The 20703-nt window shown below is 36.3% G+C and overlaps 1 protein-coding gene across 1 annotated transcript in view; it reads right to left on the bottom strand.

The window, feature by feature from the left end:
- Positions 1-20703, bottom strand: part of AIG1 (androgen induced 1) — a 69780-nt gene that overhangs the window by 33006 nt on the left and 16071 nt on the right. The gene's annotated exons all lie outside the window — the stretch shown is intronic.

The raw sequence follows: 20703 nt of genomic DNA, 5'->3' as shown, positions 1-20703 counted from the left end.
ATCCTAAGCAATTAATAGCATCTCATTCAGGGGAAATGCTTCCCCCTCTTTAATCCTGTATCAGGTAGTCATTTTGTATTGCCAACAACTGAAGGGCAACAGTGAGCTTATGCATCTACTATGGGTCCTTTGCCAGACACAAAAGACAGAAGTAGCATCCATCAAAGGGGAATAATTTGGTATCACAGCACATCCACTTTCTGAAGGATGACTTCAGGACTATAAATCAAAAACACCGTAGCTGTAAATGTAAACCTGTTCTCTGAAGATGTAGCCTGAGACTTAGACATTTACAGAAAGTGAAGAAATATAATTACTGAGTGAGAATGCATTTATCTACTGTTAGGCACCTGAAAAAGGAGATGACAGGAGATTTATGCAGTGGATGATGAAAGGCTGCACTGTGTACAGAGAACCTGTTTGTGTGAAAGTATAGAGACAAAAAAAGATGAACTAAGAATTTCAAAATGAATAGCTCAGTTCCATAGCTATTTACAGTATATGATACACAAATTACATGAGATTAATGAGACTTTCTCAATATAAATGTATTATATTGCCATTTAAAAATTATGTATAAAATTTAGAAATATGCTACACTTTCGGAATTAGGATGGAAGTGTTTATGTTTCTTTCAGCAGCCTGCAATATATCCTACAAAGATGCATTGACTGCAAAGTGACAGAATGCATTTTGTCCTATTTACATAACCTTTTCCATTGCTCATATTACTTATTAAGTTACATTACAAAATATGAAACATACATCAAATACCTTTTCTTTTCTTTTTAGGTTTATATGCTAGTATATATTCATATTTTGTAGTTTATATGAAGCTCATACCAAATGAATTAGTTATCTCATAGTGACAACTCTTTAATTCTTGCCTTTTAACCAAAGTACAATATGGTGCAGACTGATGCTCTGTTCTAATGAGTCTCTGGAAAACGATTCAATAAAATTATTGATGCATAAATCCAAACTCTTTAAAAATATTCATTGTCTATTTTCTAACTCCGATCTTGTATAATACTTTGGAAAAAATTACCCTTTTCTGTACTAAGCAGTGTAAATATTTTCCCAGTTGTTAAGGATGAGCTAGAGAGCAAGATCCAGCCACACATCCAAATTCAGCAAGAAGAGTCAGAATTGCATTAGAACTTTGTTCCACATCATGTTTGGTAAAATACTTCAGGCACCAGCAGAAATACTGGCTATGCAGGAAAAAAAATGAGTGCACCCGTTTCCACTTCTGTAGGAGCTTTCAACTGAAATGTTTTTAGCACCCTTTCATGGGATTGCTTAAGAGACACCATGTAGATCAGAGGTGGGGAACAATGGCCCTATATGACTTGTGGGCTTCAATTCCTGGATCAGGAATTCTGGGACTTGAAGTACACAAGCCATAAAAGAGCCATTATTCCCCACCTCTGATGTAGAGATAGATAGGCAGGCAGGTAGGCAGGCAGGCAAACACATAGATACTGATGAACACAATTTTATGATATCTGAAGAAAACAAAAAGAAGTCACTAACTTATATACAGAAATTTGCGTATTGCAAGGTATGAACATAAATTGACAGCTATTTTTTAAAAGTAGGTAATTGGTCACAACAAGATAGCAGCTTTGTTATTTATTTCATGACTGTCTTACCTGAATTACCAAAATGTTAGTAATGTAAAAAAAAAAAAAAACCCTTAGGAATACTATTTGTCAAAAGTGTACCTAACAGAAAAGTAAACCAATAGAGATATCATGAATCCCCTACTCTAGTGATGGCGAACCTTTTAGGGATCGAGTGCAGTGGTGGGTTCCTCCCGGTTCCGCCCGGTTCCGCCGAGCCAGTAGCGGTGACAATATGACATCACTGAACTAGTTCTGGCCCTCCCAGCCCCCCCACGTTATTCTTACCTTTTATTTGGCCCCATCCCCAATCTATTGCTCCCTCCTGAGTCCCAGCTGATGGCTAGAAGGAAAAAACCTGTTTAAACTCTTGCCGCGGGGTTTCAAAGGGCCGCCCTACAGCTGATCAGTGTTAAAAGAAAACAAATGAGTAGACTGGTGCCTGAAAAAATTCATGAGTAGATCAGTGCCTGCAAAAATACATGAGTAGATCAGTGCCTGCAAAAATAAATGGGTAGACCAGTGCCTGCAAAAATAAATGGGTAGACCAGTGCCTGCAAAAATAAATGGGTAGATCGGTACAGCTCTGCAAGCAGTTAAAAGCCTGGTAGACCAGTACCTCTGCTAAATACTAAATAATTGTCATATGACCATCAAGCTATGCCCACAAAATAAGCCACGCCCACAGAACCAGTAGTAAAAAAAATTAGAACCCACCCCTGACCGAGTGCCCAAACTGCAACCCAAAACCCATTTGTTTATCACAAAGTGCCAACATGGCAATTTAACCTGAATAATGAGGTTTTGTGAGGAATTTCAATCACTCTTTTACAACTTGACTTCTCCCTGGTGGCACTGGATTTCTTTAACAGCACAACTCAGGAATGATGGGAGAATAGTGCATGGGGCCCCCGACCCACACCAAAAAGAAAGCCAGCCGGGCTTCTCCTCCTAGAAGCCCTCCTACCCTTCCCCCTGCTCCCTTTCCCCTATTCCCCACTCAATTCCACTTTGGGACAGAGGACTGCGCACTGGAAACGTGTGTTGGGGCAACGTGGGAGCGCACCTTCTTACGCTCCTGTGCTCGGCCCGCAACTCTCCATGCTCCTCCAGGCCTGGCTTGCTGAGGAGGGTGGGAGCAGCCCCCGTTGCCCGGCTTCCTCAAAGGCACGGCACATTTCAAAGGCGGAAGTTCCTATCTGGAAGTAATGAACAGTGGGACAGCTGCGAGAGTGGGCCAGGCCTCTCCACCATCCGACTCGCCAATGGAAGCGTTTCTGTTGGGCCAGCCACACCCCCCCACTGGGCTTTTGTGCTCAGCGCTCAGCCAGGGGAGGGGAGCGTTTTTCCACGCCATCCCCTTCTTTCTCTTGGCCCTGCCAACAAGGCCATCCCCCAAGGCCAGGCTGATCCGCCCCCACCATTCTCTCCCAGCCCTCTTTGCTGGAGGCAACAGTAAATGTACCATGACACAGGTGGAATGCTATTGCCGCGCAATGGCAAGTGCAGGGACGCTTTGCTCCCGCACTAAGGCTCCCCATCACCCCCAACACAACAGGGTGGCAGCTCTTTCATTCCTATGCCGTGACAGGGCAACAGGGAGCCACAGCAGAGGGGTGAAAGAGCCGCATGGGTCTCATTGTGGCTCTGCATCATAATGGGCTTCAGGAGGAGGATGGGACCCTGCCTCCCCCATTGTGAAGCGCGCAAGTGAAAAAGTTCAATCAATCAATTCCAATTTTGAGAGATCTTTTTCTTTCACAAGAAGTTGGAATTGATTGAGTGAAACGCAATGGAGAAATGTGACAGGAGCTGGGCTGGAGTGACAGCGTGGATACCCACAGAGAAGGCTCTGTGTGCCACGTCTGGCATGCATGCCATAGGTTTGCCATCACAGTGCCTAGTCCATTGTAGAGGTCTTTGCTGTGTGTGTGTCTGTGCATCTTTAAATCAGTCTTTTGGTGATTGCCTTGTCAAGTTCTTAGTAATATTTTAGAATTTGTTTACCATGGTCCTTGTCCTAGAGTGAGAGAAAATGGCTACCCCAAAGTCAGCTGGCTTTGGGGCCTAAAGATGTAAAGAATTTCTAAATTAGTGCCTTTAACCAGTGGTGGGATTCAAGTAATTTAACAACCGGTTCTCTACCCTAATGATTTCTTTCAACAACCAGTTTGCCAAACTGCTCAGAAAATTAACAACCGGTTCTCCTAAAGTGGTGCGAACTGGCTGAATCCCACCACTGCCTTTAACCATGACATCATTAACCACTACATAAAATTGGTTCTCTGCCCTATTGATAAGTTAAACCAAAAGCTGTTTGCATAAGTAATAAAACACATAAAATTAAAGGACAAAGATTAAAATTAAAACACATAAAACAACACAATGTAATTGATATTTTCAGTTAGAAAACTAACTGAAAATGTGAACTATAAAACTTAAATTAATTTCTATCCATCGCCAATAATAATAAAATAGTGAAAGTGAATCTAAAAGTGAATAAAAAAATACAAGAGATAAAATAATTTTGATGAAAATTTGGTCAACAAAAATAAAAGAAACTGAATGAAATGAGTAATATAAAAGTTAAACTAGTTGTCCTGCAGCACACTGGCCACAGCAAGTTGGTTGCAGCAGGTTGGCTGCAGTGAATTGGCCCATTCTGAACCAAAGTATGAAGGACTGCCTGACCTACACTGTGCTCATATTTTACCCTGGCCTGAAATATGACTGAAATGTGTACAGATAATCTAGGTCCTCTATGTTCCTTGCAACAACTGATTGACTACTTTCTCAATAGGGAATAGGTCACCCCTCCCAAAAAGCTGCTGATAGTTGCTGAGTCTTCTTTCCATTTCCTAGAGCTCCTTAAGAGAAACAAGGTGCACTATGATATAAGTTTCTCAAAGATTCTCACTAGTCATATTTATTAAAAACAAGAGATTAGGAAACTGGATATTTAAATTTTAGCACTCCATTAATCAGTAAGTATTTCAAGGAGGGGTCTTTTTGGTCTCGCTCATTCTCTGCCTGATTGCTTCTTCATGCAAGGGAAATGTTGCCACCCATTTCCCTGATAAGAAAGGAATGCACAGATTGTCTGTCTTGCAATACTTTGCAAACTATCCTCCCAGACACAGAAAATTCTATTATATTTACTATCACAATTCCTTGATATCTAAAATAAACTAGATTAGCACAGGCAAAATCTTTGGGGTCCTCTGATGAATGATTTTATCTCATATTTCATTAGAAAAGTCTTATTTAAATTGATTAATTAATCCTGGGTTTTTTTCCCCCTGCCCAGACCCTAAGCTAAATGAAAGTCAAGAAACAGGAGAAATACAGTATATGACAATGGCAACCAAAGCTTGGGAGAATCAAAAAAAAGTAGTCCTTAAGAGTGAATACTCTTCAAAGCCTAGTTTGGGCAGATAGTAGATCAATGTTTGCATGCAGCTTCTGAAATGTATAGAAAAAATGGAAGTACTTGCTAAGCGGGATATGGACTGTTCCACAGCCCAACATACACCTATACTTAATTTGTATCCAGGTTCATGATAACCTGATTTTACTACTATGATTAATATAAGGCTATAGAACAATTGGGTTCATGGATATCTGCAAAATCCAACAGTTATGTAACAAAAACAAAACAATGTTGCAATTCAAGTTCTGCGTTGTGTGTAATTTCACTAGGGACATACAAAACAGGCAGAGTTTGTATCATGTATCCACCCCTCTCCCTCTCTGGATGCCTATGAGCTAAGCCTGAGTGTATAGATGGATGACAAAGTGCTATACCAGAACTGAACTGTCAATTTTAGCGAAAGATCTTAATTTGGTAAACGACTTTAAAAAGATAAATACCTTTTAACTTCCTGAAATACCTAGAAAGATGGAATCCAAAGATGCAAATAAATAAATGGCTAAATTGACAAGAATGCATAAGCGCACCAGTGTGCCTACCGTCCCTTCTTACTGTCCCCATTTATCTGTATTTACTTCCTTTGTTCATGTTCATGTTTATGTCCATACCTATACTTGTTATCTTGTATATGTTTGACAAACAAATAAAATAAATAAATAAGAATCACATCAGGCACATAGGGAATCTATTGAAGAAAAAGATTTTTCAGATCAATACAATATATGACAAATTATACTATAAATAATCTTAAAAATATAGGCGTATTCATAAATACAAGAGACAGAAATAAAGATACAAATCAAAAAGCAACATAAGGCAGTGAAAGATCAGGGTTATGAAACAGACTGCAACCAAGAACCTCCCTGCCACCCACGCTCAGTGGCATCAAGTTCAGAGGAAATTCCCTTCCTCCCCCTATTCTTCCAACTGCCAGCAACTGCACAAGATGTCTGGGAATTGTGGACAGGTGGTCATATATTTCATTTGGTATTGCACAGGTCTAACTAAATCTGAAGCATGAAAGCGGACACTAAGTTATGCTGCTTTTTCTGACTGAAATGTGTATAACCCCGTTGGTCATTACATCACATTATATCACATCATGCATTTTGAAAGCATTCCTTGATTAAAAGCAGAGGATGGCCAAAGTCATTGATTAGCTCATGACTTTGGAGTCTGAATGTGAAAGACAAACAAAAATCCTTCTTGATTCAAGGCTTGGAATATTAACTTCAAAATGTCATTGAAGGTTTGTTGATAAAGACAACACAAATATGTGTCAAAGAATAATCAAACTCTATTCACTCAAGCCACTCATGCCCTTGTCACCTCACGGTTAGATTATTGCAACACGCTCTACATGGGGCTACCCTTGAAAAGTGTTTGGAGACTATAGTTGGTCCAGAACGCAGCCGTGCGAGCTGTCGTGGGTACACCCAGGTACACCCACATTACACCAATTCTCTGCGAGCTGCACTGGCTCCCTATTGGTCTCCGATCACAATTTAAGGTGTTGGTTATTACCTTTAAAGCCCTACATGGCTCAGGGCCAGGTTATCTTCGAGATCGCCTTCTGCCGCATAGCTCCCAGCGACCGGTAAGATCCCACAGAGTTGGTCTCCTCCGGGTCCCGTCAGCTAAACAATGCCGGCTGGCGGGCCCGCGGGGGAGGGCCTTCTCTGTGGCTGCCCCACTCTCTGGAACCAGTTACCTCCTGAGGTCTGGACTATCCCCACCCTATTGGCCTTCTGAAAAGCGGTGAAGACCTGGCTTTTCCGGCAGGCCTGGGGCCGTTGATCTCGCTCTTGTGATCTGGCGAGATCCAGCCATGAATGGCGTGAATGAGTTTTTAATGTTTTTAATTTTTAAATGTTTTTATAATGATTTTTTAAAATGTATTGTGAGCTGCCCTGAGTCTTCAGAGAGGGGCGGCATATAAATTGAATTAATTAAATTAAATTAAATTAAATTAAATTAAATTAAATTAAATTATTCCTCTTTCCTCTTCAATAACCAAGCTCTTTTTATTCTTAGTATACTTGATCACAGAGATTTCAAAATCAACAGCAAAAACATTGTGCAATGTTGCTAAGCTAGTTTTCAAATGCCCTTTTTGTAACACAACATTCTGTTGATATTTCATTAATGAGGTGAATAACAAAATGAATCTAGAACATAATTCTGACAGAGATGTAAACGAAGAAAAGAGCCAACAACTTCTCTTTCCAAGTGGTATTGATATACCATTCTTTTCTACTGGTTCTGTCCCTTTGACACTATCTTTATTATTTATTTATTAGTTTAGTTTAGTTTTTTATACGTTGCCCATCTCTACTTACTATTCATTAAGTAAGATACATTGTCAACCTCTATGTGGCCCCATCAGCTAAGATCCACCCCTCTTTGTGCATTTCATCATAAAATGATTGTTTTACACATCAAGTAAGAACTGAAATCTATAGTTGACAGTGGGCAGTGGCAATAAATTAACTGAAAATGCCAAACTCAATCCTTATGGGATAACTTAAGAATTCAGAAAATTATGGACATAAAAGGCAATTTTTATAGTTAATTTAAAAAAATATAATACTTTTATATCCATTGATAACTTTCCCAACATCCAGCTAGCTAAAATATGGTAATTTATTTCTTCTGTCTTAGAGCTTAATAGATCCTTATTTGATTCTAGATTAATTTTAAAGAAATTAAATTTGTAACACTAAAAACTAAGTTTCATTTATAGGATATTTTTCCAATCAGCATTTAAAAATGAAAGAACTAGAGGAGAGCACAGAAAGGAAGTGGAAGAAAATACAATTCAAAGACACAGGAAATCAAATGGGTGAAATGTAGGTTGCTTTGGTGTCAAAAAAATTTAAACAACCTATTTTTCTAATGATAAGTCATCAAATGAAAACAACAAAGAACTTTGAAGGTCCTTTTTCACTTGATGTATTGCTGTCCCTGCAATATAAGTGATATTACCCATAAATTACATAAAAGCTTATTCTGTTAACACTTGCTCTCAAATATAAAATACTACTACTGGAACTTCCTTTCATTTTCCTATACAGTAATGTTATTTCCAGAAAAATGAATCTGACATTAATATAGTAATAAACTATGCAGGTATCCATGACTACTGTTGTGATCTCAGTAATATCATTTTTACAGCTGTGAATATTTGTAATTATGCCAACTAAGCCACATTTGAGAAATAACTAATAAACACTGTCTTATCTGAAAAGGGGTATTTTTCAAAGTAGATGTAAACTTTTATAACTGACATTATTTTTATAACTGACATTATTTTTATGACTTCAATTTATTATCCTCAAATTTGATGAATGTTTTCACAATTTGAGTTCAAGACAAGAAGAAGGTTCAGTATGTGTAAATGTCTCAGACACCTCTAATCTATATGAGAATAAGAAAAGGAGAAGCTGAAGCTTAACAAGACTTGCAAGATTCTATTATAAAACAACACAATAGCCAAAGAATAGTGTAATACATTGTGTACAATGCCTTCAAACTGTATATTATTTAAGCACTTAATTGAGTTTATAATTTACTTTTCACTATTATTGAAAAGGTAAGAAACATTTTTTGTAGTATTTATGTGAATCCTTATTTCAGATCTAGGTGAAGGAGGGGGCTATCTTCAGAGCACATCATAATGCTAAACCATGGCAGCCAACAGAATTGGAGCAAGAATTAACTTTGACTATTAGATGCATAATATATTGATGAGATTAGCTACATATTTATTTATTTTTTTTAAAAAAAGAAAAAATATTACTCCAGGTCATAATTCTCTTTTCTTTGGTTTTAAAGAAGACTGTTTTGAGATTAAAGCACTAAAATTTGATGTCATTGCTATTACTCTTGATACTTTTTCTTTGGATTAATTAGTTCGCCCCCTAAACTTCCCCCTTCACTTTTGAAAGACATTGACTTACTCATAAAGTCTGCTTTCCTAGCCCTTATCTAATGAGCATTTTTAACAATTCAAGTAAAAATGAAAATGGAGATTTTGAAGCTTTTCTCCCCCTTCATGAAACACAGTATGAAATGAATATAATGAAAAACCTACTGTATATTCCTTCTTTTTCTCCAAAGAATTATAACTATACATACATATTCAATCTTTCTTATAAATACCTCATAATAATCCAAAAGAAGGCACAAAATTCTATTTGGTTATGATAGAAGAAATTTAATTTACAGCAAATAGATAGACAATTTCAAGAGAACATGAGGATTGTGGGGGCATTAAGTTGACTTTGTATAAATATACAAAAGTATGAAGGTTATTGCTTAACGCATTGTAAACCGCCCTGAGTCTCCGGAGAAGAGCGGCATATAAATCAAATTAAAAAAAAAACAAAACTATTGAACTCCCAATGAAATATTATTTAAATTATCAACTTGTAATTTAAAGGCACAATTAACATCTTGGGCTATGTTAGATAGGATATGTTTCATGTCACTTTTTTTTAGTTTCACTGTATACAATTGTATACAATGCAGAAATCTACATCATTAAAACATTCTAGGATCAGAGCACCATGAACCAGTCAAATTTCCAAAAAAAAAGAAAGAAAGAAAGAAAGAAAAGAATTAGCTAGTCATTTATTAATTTTTATGGAACAGCCTCATGAAACACAAAACACTGAAATTTTATTAAAGTTTCACAAATGGGCAGCATTGTTTCTGCTTCACTCTTATCACCAGGGCATAATTTTGTTATATATTTCTGTATAAAAAAATACTAATTGTTAAATCAATTAATACATAATTTTTCTTTTTACATTCATCCTTTTTATCCAAAAAGCATCTATCTTATTTCAAAAATGATACCCAGAATTCACTAATTAATTTATTAAGCATCAAAAAGGAGTCTTTCTATACCAGTGTAAATGTAAGACTTTAAAAACTCTAAAAGAGATTATCTGTCTTATAGATGGTTCCTTCTTCTTAAGATATGAAGGGAATGTAAATATGCTGAAACTGGGAATGCCCCAACTGAATTATACAAGATTTAGTGAGAACAAACCATCAGGCCCACAGATGGATCCATGGCAGTAGCTGTTCCATTCATCATCTACATTGGCTCCGAATGCAAAATGTATTCAGACTTCCTTTACTTGACAGAGAGTACTAACATTCTGCTATTGTATATTCTGACCTCCAGCCTTTCAGCGTTGGTAGCCCATCTGTGAACAACTTCCTGAGGCCCTTCTTGATCAACATGATACTAATGAGTACTAGATTATGAAAATATCTGCCCAAACCCCTGACTTCCTATTAAATAAAAAATTGCAGCTGCTGTCATTGACTTTTGTTCTCTGCAAGAGGACGAAAGAAAGAAGGAAAGACAGAGATCTTGACTAGTAAATAAAATTTATTTCAAAGGAAAAAGAAGTTGTGAAATGAAAGGCTTGTGAGGCAGGAAACATTATAGGGAGTCCTCAACTTATGACCAGCCACTTAACCACCATTTGAAGTTATTTTAAAAAAGCTATTTACAACCCATCCTCAGAGTTACAACTGCTGCACCCTACTTTCTAGAATCACGATTGCATTTTGGGTAACAGGCAACCAGCTCTCATTTACAACTGGTTACAGCATCCTGTAGTCATGATTTGCAATGCTTTTTCCCATTTCCAATAATGTTTTTCCAGTTTCCCATTTTAAAAAACGACCATTTGGAAGAATGAATTTACCAAACAATGACATAATTTTTTTAACGACCATGTGATTCACTTTACAACCATGGTGCCCCACTTTATTACCATTGTAAAGATGATCATAATCTTGAGTCCAGTCATGTGGTATCTCAATTTATGGCCACAATGACTTACTACTGAAATTTCAGGCTCCATTGTGGTCGTAGGTTGAGGACTACTGTAGTTCATGAAAACATGATCAATGTCAAGCCAGTTCAAGCACTTCGCAGAAACAGTGATGATTAGAAACTGGATAGGGGCAGAATCAAGGGCATCTCAAATTTCTTTAATATTTGAATGCAGTCCTTTTTATACAGAATACACGTATTCCCAAGAAACATTCCAAAAATCAGAAGAATGTTCTAATTTACCATTATCCCAAAAAAACCCATGCATTAATTTGAGTTTTAAAAAGTAAAGTCCCCCAGTTTTGTAAATGCAATTTCCCCACTAAATATATTGAAGTGGTTTGCTATTCACCTTTTCTAAGATGTTTCAATTTCCTAATCTAATCATGTAGATATCTCCAATATAAGTATAACTGCCCATGTCTAACCTTGTTTAGTTTCTCAGCCAGGTGTAACTAAGGCAATTTAAACATCACTAGTCTATAAAATAATTCTTATTATATTACAGAGGATTTTTATGGGGATTGCTGAATTTTTTTGCATATGTCTTCAATTGAAAGAAATGTTCCTTGCCAAGCCTAAACCAACTTGATCATACTGCACAGTTGTGATTTTGGAAAAAAAAATCCACCACCACCACCAATATGCTAAACGTGATGGAATTCAGTTGCTATAGCAACAAATTAAACAAATAAATGAAATACTTTGGAATGCTTAAAAAGAAATATTTGTGGTCTGATTAAGACACAGTGAATTTTAAATAAGCAGGTTTTAGTTTATTAAGGAGAACTTTGTGTGTGACAAAAGCAGTGGTGGGATTCAGCCAGTTTGCACCACTTTGGGAGAACTTTGTTAACTTTCTGAGCAGTTTGGCAAACTGGTTGTTGGAAGAAATTATTAGGGCAGAGAACCGGTTGTTAAATTACTTGAACCTCACCACTGGACAAAAGTATTAGTTAGCAAAAGTGTATTCATAATGTTTTTGAAATTTCACAAAAAGTACAATTTTCTAATCACCTTTTGATACTATATTTCAAAAGCACTTCCACCTACAGATGTATAGTGCTTTCTTCTAAGTTTCGTGTATGTGTTTGCATAAATGAAAGGAAAAGAGACTATGAAAAGGGAAGGACTGGGAAGGAGGAGAAAAGAAGTATATAGTCTTAAAATGCTGGAACTCTTACTCATCCACTTGCCGTTTTCTGCAAATGTAATGGTGGACTGACTATTCTCAGAGAAGTCCACCTTCCCTTAAAAGTCTCAAAAAGCAGTGAGATACAGATGTTATATTATGCCCCTGTGTTTGGGGTTTTACAGGACTTCCACTTTCTCTATTTTTAGTATCTTTTATAGTATTGGTCAGTTACATAGACCACCAGGAGGCACTGTGTTACCAGTCTCATCCTTATTGAGAATCGTCAGATGCAAACCTGACATTCCCAGTAAGGGTGAAATTGGTAACATGATGACTCCTGATGGTCAATGTAACTAAAAGGTTACAGCGCTACCCTGCACAAAAAAAATCTCAATTCCTGCTTTATTTTAAACAATAAAAAAATACTATACTACTTTTAGACCATACAGAATCACAAGAATATCAAGATTCTTGATCATTTTGAAGAACTTAAAACATAAAGTCCCTTAGGCCAAAATACAACATATCAGTAAACTTTGATTCCCCCACTCCTTTCTACTGGACATTTGCTGCTATAAAGTTACCCATTGTTAGTTCTACTCTGCCATCTTCAATTCACTAGTTTTGCTCGCGGAACGTAAGTTACTTATAACGATATTTAAATGAATCATGTCTTTAATTATAAACAGCTAAATCTGGATTTTATATATTGTGAACCTGTACTGATTACTTCATGTTTAATAATAAACTATTAATAGCTCCATTTAGATGTTATAAAAAATTATGGTTGGTTGTGATAATAAATACAACGAATTATGGTTGTGATAATAAATCATACGAATCTTCAACTCACATATGTTCCCCGGTATTCCTTCTCCTCCACTTATGTGAATGTTAAAATTATATCTGAATGCTAAGTTCTAATTAAACTACAAATTTTAAAACAAGCCAACATAACATGTGATGATAGATTATATTTAAAAATTACAGTAAAATTAAAACAGAATTTATCAGATTCAGAAAAAAATTGAGTTAATAAAAAGGATAGCAGATAACATCCAAAATTTTTCTTGCAGCTGTGTTGCAGAAAAGTAGAATTTAAATCTTACTGTATCTCAATTCTATCATATGAGGTTCCGATGATTGCGCGGCACAGCTGTGATGGAGCTTTTTTTTTACCTTTTAAAAGCATTATTTTACTACCGATTCCGGCAAATGGATAGTAAAAAATGCTTTAAAAAAGTAAAAAAAAAGGCTCTGACGATCATAGCTGTGCCACGCAATTGTCGGAACCTTTTTTTTACTTTTTTAAAGCATTTTTTACTACCTATTCACCCGAGCCGGTAGTAAAAAATGCTTTTAAAAAGTTTAGGAAAAGGTTCCCACGCGCACAATAGTTGATCACTCCCCCGCACTGTTCTACTTACCTTCCCAAGCCTCCTTTTGGCACGCACTGCGCGTGCATGGCTTGTGTTTGATATGCACTGCGCATGCACGCACACAGCATACGTTTGGCCCATGGCATGTATGCGCGGCCAGCAAACCAACAGTAAACCGGTTCAGATTTTACCACTGATGTGTAACCACATTTCAATATTATGTGTGTTTTTGTTTCTTCATCTCAAAAAATATACTGCAGCTCTAGCTGGCAATATTATGAAATATGCAGGCAAAATATTATTGTTTGATCAAAAAAGGTTACAAAACATAAATCTTTAGTTCAGGCAAAAACAAATAAGAGAGAAATACAATAGAACTGAGTATTTTCTAATTGTATCATACAACACAGTGCTGGCCACCAACTGGCCCAAGAGACTTATCCTACACTTTTTCAATTCTCCTTTGCAATTTAAGTATATATGATTATTTATAATTAAGACAACCTGTGCCATTTGCTCATCATTTCAGAGATAGTTCCTTACCTAAACAGAGAAATAGAGTGACTACGGGTAGGCAAAAAAGCAATGGAGTGTGAGCAACTTTTGAGTTATTGATGTTTTCTCCACTGAGTTTTCTGGTAGGAAATGGGTAGGGACCATCAGAAAACTTACTTCCTCCCTCCCGCCCTCCCTCCCATTCTATCATTATCTTCCTTTCTTTCCCCTCTCCCTTCCTAGAATTCCTCCTGGCTTCCCCATTTGCTTTGCTGGGGGGAAGCTTGGAGGAAGAAACCACTGGGGAAACCAGCAGGAAGTTGCAAGTTCAAAACTAGGTGGCAGGGGATACAGGTCAGAAATGGTACGTGGGGGTGCCTGAGAGGTGTCACATGGGGAGGGGAGGGCATGTGGGTGGGCAAGAAGGGCGAGAAGTACAGTAGTGGTCAAGAAGGGGTGTGGAGGTCATGGGAAGTGCATGGGAAGCAACACAGGTTGGGAGGAGCATACTGGGATATACCATGGGCCTAGAAAGATAGACAGGGATTTCTTCCTCCTTCCTTTCCCTTTTCATCAGGCAGGTACAGCTGGGTTGGGAGGGAGGGAGAGATTGCAAGATTGGTGAGAAACTGTCATTGGACATTGAAAATGAAAATGAAGATCACATGACCACAACATCAGCCAGTAGTACAGATGTAGCCACCACTTCCCCAAATTCATTCCTTTGTGAGTCATGGTTTGGTTTATCTGATGACTGAATTTTATTTTAGGAGTAGCAAGAATATTGTTTATATATTGCTACTATATTAAATTCAATCTAAATCATTTTTAGTGATGGTGTAGTGGTGAATTGGGATTTTTCTTAGCATGGTTTTTCTTCATTTATTAAATGTGTAAAATTTGATGACCATAAGTAATAATGTTAGCTGCATCTGAATGCATCACACTGTGCATTCTTAGTCTCAATCTTAAAAACAATCAAATGAAAATACAGTACAAAGACCATGTGTGCAGAAGCCTGCCTGTTTACTCTTCTGTGCAAAACATGACCATATGGCCATTTATGTGCCTAAATTCCAATAAAGTTTTTAATATTGTTTTTGAGTTACTTTTCTTGAAGAAAGCAAAACAAAACTTGCAAGGAAAGAAGCATGTAAACTACAAAGAGAGCATCAAATTGTATATAATACACTGACATATAATTCCTATAATTATCAAGTTTCTAGGCCTACATTTGCAGTAGAGCATTTTTCCACAAGGGATTTTATTTTCTTTCTGCCTAATTCCAGTAATGGTCTTCCTGGCCATTTCTATATAGCTGTAAAATGTACTACAACATTATAATTGTTTACAATTCTATGATTTGCAGAATATGCAATAAACAAGTAAACCAGGATCCTATATACGTATGAAAAATTAAATATTTCCACTGGTGCTTAAAACTCTTAATATGACACCTAAAACAAGTAAATTTTTATCAGGCTTGCACAAATGACTGAAAAAAATTGTGAAAATTGACAGCATGTATTTGTTATGCTCTATGAGATCTGATTTCCATGAGTGGGAAGGTAGGATTGTGCTGATTTCTGTAGCTATTTATATAGATAGGAGAGTTGAAGAAAAATGATAAGAATGTGCATGCCTGATCCAATACAGTTCTTATGTTCTTGTAACTTTCTGGAGCAGTGAATGTTCATGTTCAAGACCATGGTTGTCAGCAAATAACCCATTAATTTACCACTCATAAATTTGGAAGGAATAATATTAGAAAAAGTTGAAAGGATCACGTACCTCGGTTTTAATTTATGTGAAAACTGGGACATGATCAGTGAAGTAAAGACAAGGATAGAGAAAACTCAAACAGCATTCTTCAAAATGAAAAAGGTCTTCAGTCATAAGGCTAAGACTGAAAATCAGGCTTGTCAGATGTTACATCTTTTCTATCTTGCTCTATAGAGTAGAGAGTTGGTCTCTGACAGAAAACCACTTGAAGAAACTAGAAGCATTTGAAATGTGGATTTACAGATGACTGTTACGTATAAACTGGATTAACAAAATCACAAATGAGGAGGTGACAAGCCGCCTGGGAAAGCAAAGGGAAATAATCAAAGCCATTAAAAAGCGAAAGTTAAAATATTTTGGACATGTGATGTGATACCCAGAAAAATATGGCATCCTTCACTTAATCTTCCAGGGAAAGATTGAAGGCAAACGAGGTCATCCTTCACTTAATCTTCCAGAGAAAGATTGAAGGCAAACAAGGTCCAGGCAGAAGAACACCATGGCTTCAAAACCTAAGGGACTGGTTTGGACAAAACTCAGCAGCACTTTTTCATATGGCTGTTGACAAAAATAGGATTGCCAACATGATCGCCAATGTCTGATGACGGATATGGCACAAGAAGAAGAAGAAGAGTGTTCATGTAATTTATTTATTGAAATACTAGGTGCAGGCAAAAGTTTAGCATTCCAAACAGCTGTCAATCTAATATTTTCTTAAGAGTACTCAAAAAGGTCTGTGAGTGGTGTTCTTAAAATGATCCTGCTGAAGCCTGTCATTTACTTTCTTCAAGCACACAAGATGAGCTACCCTTTCTTTGTCATATATTAACCTATTTACAATGAGTATAATTGTATAAAATGGCTGCCATTTTCATTACTACTTTCCTTAACTGCCCAAAGGTCTTCTACTCTCAAACAATTTCGCATATTCTGTTTTCTTTTCCTTTATGTCTCAAATTCCTTCCAACTGTTCCATTTTTTAAAAAAATCCCTTCCAAAAATCAATACCACTCCTTTAAGAGAGTCTGAAACTCTTAATGATAAGTCAAAACTTATCATTAAGAAGGAAATTATTTTTGTGCTTCCATTGCCTCTTCCAATCCATCTTTTTCTCTACTGTTTTGTTGTTACTAGCTGTATCACAATAAATAAATAAACCAAATACCAATGCAGACTTATTCATTTTTATCAATGACATCATTTGGGAATGGAAACTATTTTAGATAAATAAATCTATATAAGAATAATTATGGTGTATTCTTAACTTCACTTATCTAAAACTTCATACCCCAAGGATGTAGAATTACATTAGAATGAATGAATAATGAATTACGTTTGCTCATTCAACTAGACTGGGGCTCTTTTTTTTTTTTATTTGATTTATATGCCGCCCTTCTCCGGAGACTCAGGGCGGCTTACAATGTCCTAAGCAATAGCCTTCATCCTTTTGTATATTTATACAAAGTCAGCTTATTGCTCCCACAACTGGGTCCTCAATTTTAATTTTTTCATTAATCTTATCTGGATTTCTTAAAAAATCAGTATCTTATTTATGTATTTTTTTCAATTTTACTCTCTTTTTCTTATTATGCAAGATTAGAAAACTAAGCAATAGAGCAGTACATTTTAGATAATTGATATCAGATATAAATGCTTGCTTAGTTCAAAGCATTTAAAAGTAACACAATTTAAAATATTAATTCTCTGATTTTAACCACATTTTATTAAGACCAAATTTATTAAGATTTTCTGCATGAATGTACTATTCATGGGCACTGTTAAAACTGGAAGGGGAGATGGGGATCTTCTTCCTTCATGCTGTGCTTCTTGGAGGCCAGCTTTGGAGAGCTGAAGCCCTCTCAGCAGCATCTGAAGTATCCCAGGGAGAATTGATAGAAAACAAAACACATTTATTTACTATCAAAGAATTGCCAATGGGTTTTAATCAATTCCATGCAGACATTTCTCGGTTATAATAATATAAATTATAAATGTAATGGCCTTATTGGAGAAATATCTTTTTCTGCTTGAATAGTTACGAATGGCAATAATATTTAGGTGATAAGGCAGCATATTTGCAAATCAACTGAATTTACTTTCATATAAACTGTTTAAACAAGCACATAAGCCTAAACAGTTCTTGGAGATCAGCCAGACTAGCACTTCAAATCTACATTTGTTTTAAATTATACCTTTTCTAACTACCCGTACCATAGAATTTGCTTCTTTACAGCTGCTGCACACTGTGCAGATTATTTCACTGAACTATTCCAGTGATCTAAACATCTGCTTGTTGTTGGTTGACTTGTGACAGTTCAGTCCCCAACATTTTGTAAATGAAGCATGGATTCCTAGCTCAATATACATTATACTTCCTGACATTGACTTGCATTTGCCATTTTGGGGTCCTTTCACTAAATTTGAAGAGATACTTTTAAAGTACTAAAAACAGCTACTCTAGCAGCACTCAAAACATCTATTTTAATTATAGAATTCTTGCCAACTTTTAGATACATACATTTGTCCCTTAGACACATGTAAAATTATGTTCAGATTTATAATTCATCTCAGAAGATACAGTATACAATGAAAGTTCTTGAAGTCCACTCTAAAATCATGGTTCTCTCCAAAAAGTTAATATGTTAATGTTTTAAAAATAAAACATTCTGTTAGGAAATCCCCCCACCCTTTTCTCAAATGGGTTACTATGATGTACAAAGAATCAGAATAAATTAAAATGAAAATCAACAGTAAAGATAATATTATGGTTAAAGCATTAGAAAGCATTAGACAGTGCTGAAACACCACAACAGCAAAATATTTTCATAGTGATTCAGACAGAGGAACACTTGAAAAAACAAAAATTGACAAGACTATTTGCTTTAAAGTTTTTTTTAGCAAGGCCTTGTACAGAGTTGCATATAAAAATTAATAATAGGCCCACATGGACAATTAGAATGTTCAAATTATTTGTTACCATGTTTTCCCCAAAATAAGACCGGGATTTATATTAATTTTTGCTCCAAAAGACGCATTATGGCTTATTTTCTGGTTAGGTCTTATTTTAGGGGAAACACAGTACTAAATGCCTCTGTCTGCTGACGATCTTAATTGGGGCTTATTTTTGGGATAGGGCTTATATTACGAACACCCTGAAAAATCATGCTAGGGCTTATTTTTCAGTTGGGTCTTATTTTCAGGGAAACAGGGTATGAGGGGGACAATAAGGGAAAAACTAATTATTTTATATACTAATTATTTTAACAATTCCAGTCTAGAGAAAATCCCATTTTCCTTCCATTACATTTCCTTGCTCCTCACAAATTATGAACATGTTAAGTTGCTATGTCAGACATCTATATTCCCACCACAAATGTTTGGAATGTCACACTTTCAGACTGAAGCCTACATAAACACATATCCTCTGATCATATATTACTTTTTCCTTCATAATAGTGCAATTAATTAACCAGCAAGGCCTTTCAACCTGTAAATTTAAAGTAGTCAGAAAAGTGCTCTAGTATCTAAATTATTGTTATAATAGGATGGTAAAATACAATAATTAGAAATCGGTCTTTACTGATCACTGGACTATAGGCATCTATAATCTTGTTGCTTTTGTCAAAATGATGCTCTTTCTTACTGCTACACTACCCTCCTGCCTGCGACCTGCCTGCACCAGACAGACCATGAATTGAGCTTCACTAACAGGATGGTTTTACTTGATTTATCCCAAAATAAGATTTCATTCCTTCCACTGATAGTCCTTGTTTACCAAAAGCCTCACAGAGCAACCATTTGAATTACAATAGTGATGAAAAAAGCAACTAATCCTTGTATTTATTAACTTTGCAGGTCTGTAAAGCAAAGGAAAGCTGAAGTAATATCATAACCCTAACTCTTGCAGGGGACTTTTGTCCAACCTCTTTGAGAGCAAAAGTGCTGTCTGACAGACAGACCGTGTGAGGCAGACTCTCTCTCTACCAAGCAGTGCTCTCGTCAAGGATCACTGAAAAATGTCTGTCCTGAAATCCAAGGAGAAATTTCAGGATGGCTAGTGACTTCTGATCTTCCCTGCCAGCTTCTCTGCTCTTTCTGGTTAAGCCAGTAGGAAAAATTGCAAATAGCCGTCACTTGACTTCAGAGCACCGAATATCCAGATCACCATCAAATAACCGTGGGGAGCGCTGCAATGGTTGTCCTAATTTCAAATGGTCACTGAATGAACGGTTGTTAAATGAAGGCTATCTATATAATATCTCTGCAAATTCTATAGGATGGGATAGGGGATTATAAATGCTGACTTAATATATAAATAAATAAAATGCATCCTCTTGGAGTCTTTCGCAAAGCCTTACCTAACATCACAGATTGTGATTTGTGATTTACAACCACAAAAGCGGCCAACATTTCCATTGTTAAGGAAGGCAGCTGTTTAGTGAATTGAATCTAATTTTATGATTTTTGCCAGAGTTGTTAAGCAAATCACTGCGCACAGTGAATCGCACAATTGTTAAGTGAATCTGGCTTTCCTCTCCACACTGACTTAGCTTGTCAGAAGCTAATTAAGATTATTAATAGTGGTCATATGACTCCAGGATGCTACAACAATTGTAAATACATGCCAAGTGCCTGAATATTGATCATGTGACCATGGGGATGCTGTGAGTGTTGTAAGTGTGAGGACTAGTTGTAAGTCACTTTTTTCAGTGCCACTGTAACTGAATGGTCGCTAAATGAATGGTTGTAAATTGAGACTACCTGAACTTATATTTTGAATCACAGAAACTTCCTGAAGAAGAATTAAGGCAAAAAAAAAAAAAAAAAAGGAATTCCATGTCTCTATGAATCTGAGACACTATGCAGAAATATATACTTATGTAAGAAGCTAATTGTTAACATATTTTTAAGTATTTGTACTAAGAACTTAAATAGTTTTAATATTGAGAAACAAAACACAGCGTAAAAATATTTCAAAATCGAGTAAAGATATTCATTTC

The sequence above is a fragment of the Pantherophis guttatus genome, chromosome 1 (assembly GCF_059756535.1).
Source record: "Pantherophis guttatus breed Tessera chromosome 1, ASM5975653v1, whole genome shotgun sequence".
NCBI classification, from domain to species: Eukaryota; Metazoa; Chordata; class Lepidosauria; order Squamata; family Colubridae; genus Pantherophis; species Pantherophis guttatus.
Note: the sequence above shows the minus strand (reverse complement) of the source record. Positions and strands in the feature narration are given on the sequence as shown.